This window comes from Anopheles coluzzii, chromosome 2 (assembly GCF_943734685.1).
Source record: "Anopheles coluzzii chromosome 2, AcolN3, whole genome shotgun sequence".
Lineage (NCBI taxonomy): Eukaryota > Metazoa > Arthropoda > Insecta > Diptera > Culicidae > Anopheles > Anopheles coluzzii.
Genome location: NC_064670.1, coordinates 45,920,981 through 45,933,622, shown reverse-complemented (window position 1 = coordinate 45,933,622; position 12,642 = coordinate 45,920,981). Strand labels below are relative to the sequence as shown.

Genomic DNA, 12,642 nt, shown 5'->3' with positions numbered 1-12,642 from the left:
AACATATGCAGAATATTTAATCTGCTTTTGATCATTTTTTTAACGTAGAGAAGGTGTTGTCGAAATTTTAACCTTGAGTCAATGATAACTCCTAAATTTAATATTAGTATTAAATGTGTTATTTGAGCAATTACACTTGAATCTCTGCAAGCACCATAGCAAAATCAAGGACCCTTCAAGCGTAATAGAATAAATCTACCAATAAAGACCCACTTAAGAAGATATCCCAACTGAACAGACGTGCACATAGCGCTTCAGCACCGATCATGGGGGATGATAAAATAATTATATTAAGCTAAAATGAATTTATACCTCTGCAACATATGATTATTGCCATAGTATGCAATCGTACACGAGCAATGATCGTACTATCACACACGGTAATGAAGTCCATCCCTGGCACCAAAGTGTCTCCCCGGACGTACTCGGTAAGATTTCTGACCTGCAGAGCAGCAGCAGCAGCAGCAGCAGCAGCAATCGGGACAGTGCGAGCAAGGAAACCACTAGGATTGTGCTCCATTTCGCGCCAGCATTAACTTATGCGAACTGTATAATTGCGTCAACGGTAACGACAACACTCAGAGCCCACTGGTTCGCCCCAAACGATACCGTCCAATTACGGTAACATTTTACCCGCAAATCTCCCGAGATTGTGCTAGCTCGTACTCATGCTCGTTCGGTAGGATAAAGTTTAAACCCCCTATCGTCGGCCTTCATCGTACTCGGAAGCGAGTTCTATGGTTCACGCTACTGGCAAGAGGGTCTGAAGCGACTTGCAGCAACGTCACACGGTCACACGTACGAATTAAAATTTGCGACCATGAATGGGTATTTAATTAAATTTACGATACAGTCGTCCGTTCGATGTGGAACGAAGTTACGTTTTAGCAGGAGCAGAATGATGAAGATTCGATTGAGGTGAAGAAATGAAACGACACAAAAATAATAATTCCACCACGAATTGGTTCTGGGAGGGAGGGTGGCGATCCGGAACTCGTTGCATAAAACCCGCTCAGTAAATGTTTCAGCATTTATGCACTCTTCTTTGTGTGCGATGAATGCGAACGAACACACATTGTGTCACCTTCAATTTAGATGCAAAATTTAGAAATCAAAGCCGATTTAACGAACGTTTTGTAACGCCATTGGAAATGACCGTTCGAAAACACCTGTTCCGACCACGGTGTGCACAAATCGGATGTGTTCGCGTTGTTCCGAGTTTGATGCAAGCCATCTGTGATGGGACAGATTTTGAGACCCTCTCTTCCACATACATACACGCACACACACACATACCCATAAGGGAGAACTAGGAGTGGATCCATTTTCCAACACCTTGTCGTGTACATTTGCTTGGCTGAATTGGGAATTAATTTGCTTCCCATCAGCCTGGGCAGGTGTGTATGTAGTGAACAAGTTGTGAACGAATTGAAACGTCATCATGATCGTAACGGTGCCGTGTCATCTGTCATCAGTTGAACATACGAATGATGGTGGGGACTGTGAGGTCACATGCTAACACCCATCATGCGAAGTTTTCAGCTTCACGGTGAGTTGGTTGATTCAATGATTGAATAATTAGTGCTTAATCTTCTGAATTTCAATTACCAACCAAACACGGAACGGTTTCGGTCGGCATAGCGAAAATCCTGTTCTGTTTCGCTTTGTAACGTTCGCGTGTTGTAAATGTGTGTACGACGAAAAATCGTCGCTGTTTTTGCTTCCATTCTGTCTGATGGTTTAATCCCTGCAAAAATTGTATCCCTTTACCAATCGCCAATCCAGAAGAACTGAACAATCCAAAACATTCAAAGGGTAGAAATTGAAGGAGAAAAGTCTACCGTACTTAATATTCTTGTCTGAATGGTGGGGTGCTAGGTTATAAAGAGGCTGATCGGAAGCAACTACTGCTAATAGTGCACAGGAAGAATGCTATGCAAGTGCGACGCCAAAATTTAATGTTGGATGAAAGTACCAACCGAAAGTGCTTATCAATATTTAGTAATTATAAGTGCATTTAACAAATAATGTAGTTTCCAATTTAATGTTTTTTTTTTGTGTGAAACAGTACATTTAAAAGCAAACAGCATCCTTTAATTTTTTTTAATTAACTTTTTATCAAATATAATGAAAATTGAACCCCTTGAATTGAAAATTCGTAGTTATGCTATAGTAAATATATATCCGCAATATTTAATATTATTTTATGATGTACAAACAATTGCATCTCACTGTAAAGACACGCCAAACTGCAGCTAGTACTTGCGCTGGACACCGCTTTCCGAAGTGTCCAATGGTGCGCGAGGCAAAGTTCTTAACTTTCAAAATAAAGAACATCTCCATCCATCCTGCCAATTACGGCCGTTTTCCATTTTCTTACTACAGCTACAAGAGTAAGTTTTCTATTGGGGAAAATAGAAAATCCCTTCCTAGCTCGGCGTTTGCTGGTGTGTGTTTACTTTGAATCTTGGACGCGAGCGATTAATTATACTTACTTGCAGTTTTAAATTGATAAAACATTTAATTAACAAAACGCTGTGCCTTCTGGTATCAGTTGATAAGAAGATGCTTTGTTTAGCATTTCTCTAACGTACGGGAGTTTATATTTAGGCAATGGAAATGATTTCACATTAATATTATTATGAGGTATTTTTTTCAATTACAGTCCTGATTGATACACTTAATCGTTGGTGTATGGTGACTTGACAATATAAAATTAAAAAAAATCATCGGAAAACCCGTACGCAAACACTTCTTGCATGCAATCATTCAACAGCCTTCGATAGCTCAGTTGGTAGAGCGGTGGACTGTAGAAGAGGAAAATATGAAAAAAGAAATCCATAGGTCGCTGGTTCAAATCCGGCTCGAAGGATCGGTTTCGGATTATTTTTATTACATCATAATTCGGATGTTCGATTTTTATACACTGTGAGAAAAGACTTCACTGTTTCTTTTACAACTGTTACTTCTCTACCTGTAAAATTGGAAGATTTGGAATTGCAGTAAAAAGCTTCCAACCAACAAAGCCAAGTTTAAAGTAAATTTATGTGCTACAATTTCATTTATTATTACAAATAAAACCATCAAAATAAACCAAACAAAATAATAAACTTACTATAGCATGTAGTATATGCCAAAAGTTCACAATAACATCTTAGTAAGAAGGTTAATTTAGAATATTATTATTATTATTAAATTTAATACGACTTATAAATGCAATATACAATATATTGGGTCTAAATATATTTGTAGTGTATATTGAACAATTCAACATTGAAAAACACCATCAACAACAAAAAGCGCTTCTCTTCTTCCTGTTAAGGAACGATTGCGCCGATATTTGTTCTGTGACAGATTGACCCCGACGTGATTTGAACACGCAACCTTCTGATCTGGAGTCAGACGCGCTACCGTTGCGCCACGGAGTCTTGATACCTAATTGTTACTGGTATGGCTACCCACATGCATTTGGGAATTTGCTTTTACAGCAGTTTCTTAATTATAGACACCGTACTGCGCAAGAAAACAACAAATTGCACAATAGATTGTTGCATATGAAAAAATGCATTCGTATTTTTAGTTTGCCTTAGCCAAAGAGCTAAATACAGAAGAGAGCAAAGTACAAGTCGGCACACTAGAGAAGAGTAACAGGTGGCATTGTAGGTTGCCTGGTAATCGTTGCCGATCTTCAATAAAGGACCACCAACTAAGTGAAAACCAAACAAACTTCCTGTGCCACACGACTGCCCGCCTGGCTACTGCTAGCGTAAGTTATAATCCAGTTTCGGTAAAGTGAATTTTAATTAAACTAAAATTGATTAAACACATCTCCAACACAGCAAACTGGGAAACATTGGGGGAGTTGCTCGGTCTAAAGTTTGAGAAGGAGACCGTTTGTAGCTGATAAAGATTACCGGACGTTACCGATTATTTTGCAACAGGTCAACAGGAAGCGTTTATTGTGTGTGGCACTCTTGGCACAGTGAGCAAGAGTCGTAGGCGTAAAAGGAGTAGGATGATTATAAAGGTGCAATTACCGAACAAAAAATACGTTTTCATAATTTTGCTTTCGTCTTACCTCTTTACCCTTCAGTGGAAGCTTTCCTCGTATTCACCAACTGATTCAGATGGCTGTCTATGTACGTAAGGAAAGTTTTAATTGAATTCTTTTATTTCTAGCCTTTTTTTTATCCTATTCGATGGTAAAATTAACAAAGTGTTTCGCGCTTTTGGGTGTCTTTTAGTGAGCTTTAGGATGCATTGAAGATGGTGTTCGTTGCTTCCTCTTTCCGGGGCGCACTCTAAACTGTTGGAAAAATTGTAACAAACCGGCGAGCAGGAATCTCCGTTTATTTATTTAAATCTTCTCTGCACGATTCCGTTCCGAAAGAAAATTGATCTTTCCTTGTACACTTGGTCCGTAGTCTCCCCGGTGGCTTCTTAACGTTCTCACGTTTGTTTACAGACGGTTGACTAATTTGCTGAACGCTGTGCTATTTAAAAATGTATGAAATTCCGGCCATTCCGGCATACTGTTCGGAGTTCGTACTTCACACTGCACCCGCGCGGCGGTACACTTCCGATATGCGTATCAATTATTCATGCTAATGAAACAAGGGAATGCGCCGTCGGCGTTGCCCGTTCGATTATGTTGAGCATGATGATGATCATTATGACGAGCTTTATCCTCGTTGCGTGAGTTATGATTTTTCTGGTCCAAATAAATCCACGGATCAATGCAAAGGTAGTGTGGCACATGGTATATTAAATATGTAGGACTTATGTTACGATGCCCGTCCATTCCCGTCATAGGTGGTTCGTAAGTTCAGTTACTGAATGAAGGGGTTTTTATTTTAAGTTCTCAGCACATTACAGTGTAGGGGAATGAATCTGCTTGATGGGATGAAAATAAATGCTTATGCTGGGCAATCAAGCGCGTACGATGCGATTATTTATATCTTATCAGCTTATATGGATTGCATGAGTTGGTTTATACATAGCGGTGCTTATGAAGCAAACACTGCTTATCATCTTCTCGCATCATGTAAACTTCGATAATACTACTATAATATGAAGAAATTTGAAAGAATTATCACTACTTCAAGCGCTGATTATTTAAAAATTATAATCGTAATTCAACTGACCTTACATGTTGCCAACGGCTCCATAGCTCAGCTGGTTAGAGCGTCGTGCTAATAACGCGAAGGTCGTGAGTTCGATCCTCTCTGGAGCCATTAATCAATTCCTGTTTTTATTACAAGTAAATATTATTATTAAATGAAACAACACATAAAAAATGAAAAATTGTAATTGTAAATTTAGTCTTAAAAAAACACATACATATAAAATATTACTGTGAAAAACCCAGACAATCCCGCCAATTACCGTCGCGCCGTGAAGCCTAATTCATAGATATTCGATGCGAGAGTCGATTACAGGGATACATCAAGGTTTATTAAAAATATAATATCAGGTGGGGTGGAATCTAGAGCATTTTGACAACTCGTCACTTGACGTAAGTTTCCCAGGATTCAAACGTTGTTTACGTTTATTTTATTTCATAATATAATTTATCTACCACATTTTTTCGATTTAATATGCTTTAAAAATATATATTGAGCTTTGCGAGCTCTTATTCAACATTAAAACATAGATTCAAGTGTGTTAATTCGTGTTATTTCTTGAATTTATTGTATAATTCATTGTGTTTTCGCATGGTTCACATGGTTGGTTGAAATCATTTATATAGGAAATATAATTTTAACATTCATTCCTCATTATCTACAAGACAAATGGACAATTTAAGTGAGATTAGAACTCTTACTCACATGATTTTAAATTTCGTCACGAAAGAAATCATCAAAGCTTTTGTTATTATATCTAATTTTCCGACAACATCAATATACATACAAAAATGCACGTAGTAACAAAGAAATATCTATTTGATATGCTTTGTGTGCGGAAACCAATGGTTAACGGTTTTAAAATGACGTAACGTCCCTCAATTATGGCGATCCCCCCACCTGGTATTTTTAATCCACCTTGGGGTACATACCAAAACAATCAGTTTCACGGCAAATATTTTCACGCCATGTGTGGGCGTGAAAGAATTTCGGCATTTCATTATATGTCATCGCTTCATACAGGATGACAGCTGAATACATACATTGAACTGTGAAAGGTTTCTGCCATGTTGATTTTGTCTATTTTTTCACGCTTCACCGCGTGAAATTGTCTCTATATGTCTGGTTGCACGGTTACATTTAACTTAAGCAGCAGTCTCATGAATGTTACTTTCTAAAACAATTGTCTGAAAAAATGTTTACATTATAGAACATTCACGGCTAAGGAAATTAATCAATCGGAAGGGAGAAGTTAATATTATTGAGTGATATAATTTAAACCACACAATTTAAAGTACAAAAGCCCAAATCGTTCGCACTGTTTGTTAAAAGTTGAGAATTTTTATGATCTCGAATTAGATATGCTTGTGTGTTCAAATATTTTTGCATCTGTCTTGAACAATATTGCAATATTATCCATGGGAGGCCTAGAGGTATATATTCAATAAGCAAATAAGACTTAAATGAGACCAGCAATAAAACTTCAAGCAACACTTGGAAGATGTAGTAATTAAAGCAAACGAATCGTGAGATTCATACTCCGATTATTATCCGATTTCAGAGATTTTCCGGCTGAAGAAATCTCTACTGCAGTCTAATTAGTCCAAATTTGGTATTTGCTATTAATGTATAAATTCCATGTAGCATCGATGGATGCACTAGAAAGGATAATATTCAATGATATTCTGTAAGAGTTTCATTTGGACGCATTTATCTTTCTACTCAAATCTCTCCCTATGAAACGCGATTGTAGTTGTTTAATTTTCAATCAGTAAGTCAGCAATCTCATGTTCATAAAGCATTTTTTATTGACGGGATCTATTAATGCTCTCGATTTGCTAGCCTCGATTTGGCTGTATGCACTTTTCCGCCACCTCCGCCGCTTGCACCCTCTTCATATATTTTTTAAAAATAATTACGTTTTCGACTATTTTCCCGTTGAATTTAACAAATAAATATGAAATATAAAATATTTGTTATTCAATTTAAGTTAAAATGATTGGTTTTTTTCTCAAAAGTAGACTATAGAAGTAATAAATGAATAAAGTCAATTCAATGAATAAAACAGATTGTTACAGTCGTTACAATAAAATGTACTACATAATAAACTAATTTGGTAAATTTTTCACCTTAAGTCAAGGTGTCAACACCAAAATTACTCAAACTTGATTGGCATTATGGTCTATAAGCACCATATTTGACTTAAACAAATATTCGAATATTGTGGATGTCTTCGGTTGATGTTGTTCCTCTAAATCTGGAACAAAATATGGGGCCCATCACGATTTTAGTCAGCTTTTCTATATGAAGTTTCACAGATGTCATTTCATTTAAATGCATTTAAAGTCAAAATCATTTAAATATGTCATGACTCCACATAAAACCACACACAAAACTAGCCAGCGATTTTCAGTCTAGATTATTTCAGGCTCAAAGCTAAAATTAGATTCGAGTACCTTGTGGGGTAAATGGCAAAACAAGGTGGTGTTTACATTTATCCCAAGGTGCATTAAAGATATTAGTTGGTGGAATCTCGATTCAAAGTGTATGTAGATCAGGTGGTCTCATAGCATTTTTTATAACCAAATTTGAACGTCACTTTTTGACAGGATGGGTGAAAACTTTTGTTCAAACAAGATTTCTGGAGGCTTGACGAATATTCAAAACACGCTTAAAATCTTCATTCAGAAGCAGAAGCGATAAAAATCAGCCTTCTTAATTCATACACATTGGGATAAGCCCACTTGTATATTATACACACTTAGATAGCTGCTTGAAAACTGCTATACAATGAAAACAGCTGACAGGCTGAATAATGTTATAATTTCAGATAATTTGTTTATTATTTGTTTAATATTGTTTATTATTCTCCAAACTATGTTTCAACCGATTATTGATATCTAAATTTTTCTCTAAATTATTCTAAAAGGACAGGGCGGAGAGCCCCAAATTGTGGTGGCAAGATGGCGTGAAGGCGTCCACGATTAAGGTCGGGATAACGTATTGGCTGACAAAGGCCCCGAAACCATGAGCGATTTCGGATTCTTCTGAGGCAAGCCAAGACCGCAAAGCGGTTGTACCGAGGAATAAGTAAGTACGTAATTATATTACTCTCTAATTGACTCTTTTTTTTTGCTCTCCCTTGCTGTCTAACTTGATTTGTTTATATTTACTTGTACTTTTTTGTAATTTAAAAAAGAAAATAAGGTAACAACTTGAAAACTACATTTCACGATGAACTTGTAAAACACCTTCCAATGAATATGTAAAAACAACATCATCACATGGCTCCATAGCTCAGCTGGTTAGAGCGTCGTGCTAATAACGCGAAGGTCGTGAGTTCGATCCTCTCTGGAGCCAAAGAATGATTGTTTTAAGACACATTATTATTAATGATTATTAGTGATTAATGATTATTAATCATTATTAATGATTGAAACACATTACATACTACAGCTTGTGATTGTGCTTTTGTGACAAAGCTTTAATGATTTGTGTGTGAATACAGCTACGATAACAAACATTAATTAGCCAGGTAAAAAAGAAAGTAGGGGCGAGAGTAGTATTAGTAAATAGTAGTTGTTGGTTGGTGTGGCTGTGGGTGGTATGTGTGTGTGTAATAGTCAGGTCAGGGTTTTTTTTCCATTGTACACTGTGTTGTATTCAATCAATGAAAAATAACTCGTAGAATTCTCTGCCACTAGCACACACACGACGCAGCCCCCTATATAAATATAAATAGCACTTTATGGTTGTTATTTCATTGTCTTGTAAATTTATTTTTGGAAACTAGTTCCAAAAACATCGATGTAGGATGGTGACTGCAATTGGTCAGATTTATTCCGCGATACTATTTAAGTATTCCATGTTGCATACAATATGTCACATTGGTTTACATATACTAGTAATCACTAGTAGTAACTATCATTTATAGATTTATTACCACGCTTTGATCGCATGGAATAAATGGTGAGAAATAAGTGAAATAAGTTCTACACAGCAGTGTTAATATGAACACACTAAGTATAAGATAAAACAAGTAGATTCTATAAATAACCGCATTTTGATTATGCCATGATCCGACCTATTATAAGTTTACATCGTCAATACAGGCTCCATAGCTCAGCTGGTTAGAGCGTCGTGCTAATAACGCGAAGGTCGTGAGTTCGATCCTCTCTGGAGCCATAAAGAATGTTTTTATATTCCAAGGTAATAATTATTGTTGATATAATCTTACTTAAAAAAAGCAACAAACCGATGTTTGTCATGTTGAACAAAAGAATAGCCTCCCCCTTATCTCATATCAAAAAATTGTTTAAATGCAGAGGCGGCTTCTGATCTGATCCCTTGTACTACACTACTACAATACGCTCAAACCATAAATTTAATAATAACCTTTAAGAGTTGCCCCTAACTCCCATCCCTTTTATTTATTTTTATTTCTTTTGATTGTTTTTTTGTTAACCATTTCCACAAACAAGATCGTAGAGGAAAGGTAGTTGCACATGTTTGATTTTATATTAACTATTAGATATTTAATGTATAAATATAGGCTCCATAGCTCAGCTGGTTAGAGCGTCGTGCTAATAACGCGAAGGTCGTGAGTTCGATCCTCTCTGGAGCCAAATTATGGTTTATTTTATTTTGTAGCACAATAATTCAAAAGTGGAATAATTTTAAGAATAATATTAAACCCAATATTTGGAGCAGCAATTAAATGCTATACATATTTACTTACGACAAAAAAGGAATTGGTAAACAATTATTCACGACACTAATTTATAAAAAAAAGTTGTGCTTTTGGGTCTATTAGCAAGCACTATTGTTAATAACAGGCTCCATAGCTCAGCTGGTTAGAGCGTCGTGCTAATAACGCGAAGGTCGTGAGTTCGATCCTCTCTGGAGCCAGACCTCGTTATGTTTTGTTCAAAATGTAACTCAACAATACAATATTATTTATTTTATCATACTTATGAATTTTTTTCATGATTTCAAAAATACTTTTTAGGTGTTTTGTATTTTGATGTGCTACATACTATTGTTTTTAAATAAATTTATGTACAACCTATGTGAAGCAAACAATCAATTAGAATCAAGAGAATCGTAAAACTTTACATCTTCATTGACATACCCTGTTGTTGCGAACATGAAAATTGCTTTAAATTAAATTTAGATGATAATATGGACACCTTCATGAGCAACATTAAACACATAAAAAAATCACAAAGTTCTTAAAATACTCCAAAAAAATTTCATTTGTAGGTGCTACTACAAAAGAACATGAAGACTTTTTGAATGTTTTTTGCGGTAATGGCGTTTAATTGTATATAATTTAACATTTTAATCAAATTATGACACTGAATTCTTGAAAAGATGTACAAAAAACTATACGTTTCATCTTTTCATAATAAAAACTCATCCACTATCACGAACATAATCAATTATTCTTTTTACGCTCTGCCATTTTTGATCCAAGTATTTCTCGATAAAATTGTCTACCAGGTTCATTTGGATCGCGTACCAGACTTTGCCGACCCCTGGAAAAACGTACGTATAAGATACTAGTATCAGAGTTCACTTAAATACATTGTGTGTGGTATCATGTCCCGTTGTGATAAATACACCCGTTAAACAATAGAGGCTCCATAGCTCAGCTGGTTAGAGCGTCGTGCTAATAACGCGAAGGTCGTGAGTTCGATCCTCTCTGGAGCCAAGGTATATTTTTATCTTATGTTATAATAATATTTTTAATGATTTCATGACAATTCGTTGCATTTTCTGTTAAAAATAATGACAAAACAGATTAAAATATGTCGCTTTTTAGATTCAAAAACTTTCTGTTTTTTAACTCATTGGGTAATACAATTTCCCCAAAATACTAACTATATAAAAGAGTGTCAAAGTTGTTGCTAACCCACAAACATCATATCCTCGCAAAACTCAAACAGTGTTTTAGTACCACAACCAACCACCAGAGTGACCAATACTGCTCGAAACAAGCAGCTCGAACTATTTACATTTTACGCCGATGTACACTGTAGTATATAGCATGGTATAATCTAGACTAGATATGTAATGCAATTTGTAGAGAACAATTGCAATTAATTGCCCAAGTTCATAAGCCACGAAGCTTTTTAAAACTTTTGTTACATTTTAAAGTATTTCTTTTAAATCTTCCCTTTTTCATAGTCGTTATCGTATATGTTTTGCGCACGCACTCTAGCGGTCAGAGAAGAACTACGTTATTCTATCTAAAGGATTTGAAATAACGTTCCAGTGCTCTTAAGTGTCAATAATTTAATGTAACGTTATTATGAGATCATTTGTTTCCATTCTCCATTGTTTTCCTCAAATATTTTCAAATTATACCTATCCTGTCCTAGATCTATGTCCGTAATTTCACTATTTAGAAACGCACGGGGCATTTTCAACTGCCGTCCTCCTAGATTGTGAGTGTATGCGTGTGAACGAGACGGCCTCACCACTACCATCACCGCTCAAGCTGTCAAAATCTCACCCTGTCGCAAGGAAAACAGCCCCTTGCATTTTACACCCCACTGAATGTGCGTCTGGTTCTTTGTGCATTGTTTCGGTAGTAGCAAAACCACAATACTATTCCCGTGTAGCGTCGATTGTAAAGTATAGAAATTAGCTAAAATGTAACCGTACTCAAAAGCACGAACTGTGTACGCAAGGTTTCTTCTCCCGTGTAAAGTGTATGAAATCCTTTTTGACGTATTTTTGCGTTATTGCCGGGCTCCGCCAGCATAAGGTAACGTCATGTGTGCAATACAGTGGACGCAGCACGCATGAAGAGAGTATGTAGTTGTTTACTGCTGCTGGGGTTAGTTTTGTTTGGTGCATCATTGACGTCATTCGTGCATAATGGTTAAAAAAGCTACCAAGACTAGCCTCTTCAGGATATACGACCATTAGACGGCCGTGGTTTAGCGAGCATGTGTGTACTCTATTCGTGCAAAACAGTGCAAGTGCTCTCATCAGTAGTGTTGGTAGTCACATTTGTTTAAAGTATGATTTAACTTGTCGTGCATCAGACGCGATTGAAAGCAATCGCTTGGGTCGGAAAGTTTTTATTCCAATCCGTACAGTTGGGCGAGTTGAATCGTGTCGCTGTCCCGGGGCTACAGCAGCGAAAAAGTACACAATTTCCCAAGAGGGTGGACGTACGGTAGTGTTCGTGAGCTATCACCGGTTGGTGCGTCGGAGTGTGCGTACGCGTGCTGAAAAACACAGAGGCAAAACAATAATATACGAGTAACATCCTGCAGCAGGTGCACAGTGGGAAATTTGGACGAAATGTTTTAACCTTCAATTCAATGTTTACAATGTTTGTTGCGAATCAAATACTATTTTTGAATATAAGTACCTGGCATAACTTGAGCAATTGGCAAAATCTTTCATTTTGGTATATAAATGTTTCAATGAACAATCGAAAAATATAAACTTAGCTGTTTTTTTTATTTTGAAATATTTTTCATCATAGCTGGAGACGCCTGGT

The 12,642-nt window shown here is 36.4% G+C and overlaps 8 non-coding genes across 8 annotated transcripts; 7 read left to right on the top strand and 1 right to left on the bottom strand.

Moving 5' to 3' along the window:
• The first annotated feature begins 2,776 nt into the window (after nt 1–2,776).
• Nucleotides 2,777–2,872, top strand: Trnay-gua (transfer RNA tyrosine (anticodon GUA)). The gene is made up of 2 exons: nt 2,777–2,813; nt 2,837–2,872. It is a non-coding gene; the product is annotated as a tRNA-Tyr (tRNA).
• Nucleotides 2,873–3,356: 484 nt separating this feature from the next.
• Nucleotides 3,357–3,428, bottom strand: Trnaw-cca (transfer RNA tryptophan (anticodon CCA)). Its single transcript has one exon. It is a non-coding gene; the product is annotated as a tRNA-Trp (tRNA).
• A 1,732-nt stretch (nt 3,429–5,160) lies between these two features.
• Nucleotides 5,161–5,234, top strand: Trnai-aau (transfer RNA isoleucine (anticodon AAU)). The gene has a single exon. It is a non-coding gene; the product is annotated as a tRNA-Ile (tRNA).
• A 3,175-nt stretch (nt 5,235–8,409) lies between these two features.
• On the top strand, nt 8,410–8,483 carry Trnai-aau (transfer RNA isoleucine (anticodon AAU)). Its single transcript has one exon. It is a non-coding gene; the product is annotated as a tRNA-Ile (tRNA).
• A 751-nt stretch (nt 8,484–9,234) lies between these two features.
• Nucleotides 9,235–9,308, top strand: Trnai-aau (transfer RNA isoleucine (anticodon AAU)). The gene has a single exon. It is a non-coding gene; the product is annotated as a tRNA-Ile (tRNA).
• Nucleotides 9,309–9,674: 366 nt separating this feature from the next.
• Trnai-aau (transfer RNA isoleucine (anticodon AAU)) lies at nt 9,675–9,748 on the top strand. Its single transcript has one exon. It is a non-coding gene; the product is annotated as a tRNA-Ile (tRNA).
• A 209-nt stretch (nt 9,749–9,957) lies between these two features.
• Nucleotides 9,958–10,031, top strand: Trnai-aau (transfer RNA isoleucine (anticodon AAU)). The gene has a single exon. It is a non-coding gene; the product is annotated as a tRNA-Ile (tRNA).
• Nucleotides 10,032–10,762: 731 nt separating this feature from the next.
• Nucleotides 10,763–10,836, top strand: Trnai-aau (transfer RNA isoleucine (anticodon AAU)). The gene has a single exon. It is a non-coding gene; the product is annotated as a tRNA-Ile (tRNA).
• Nucleotides 10,837–12,642: the final 1,806 nt, after the last annotated feature.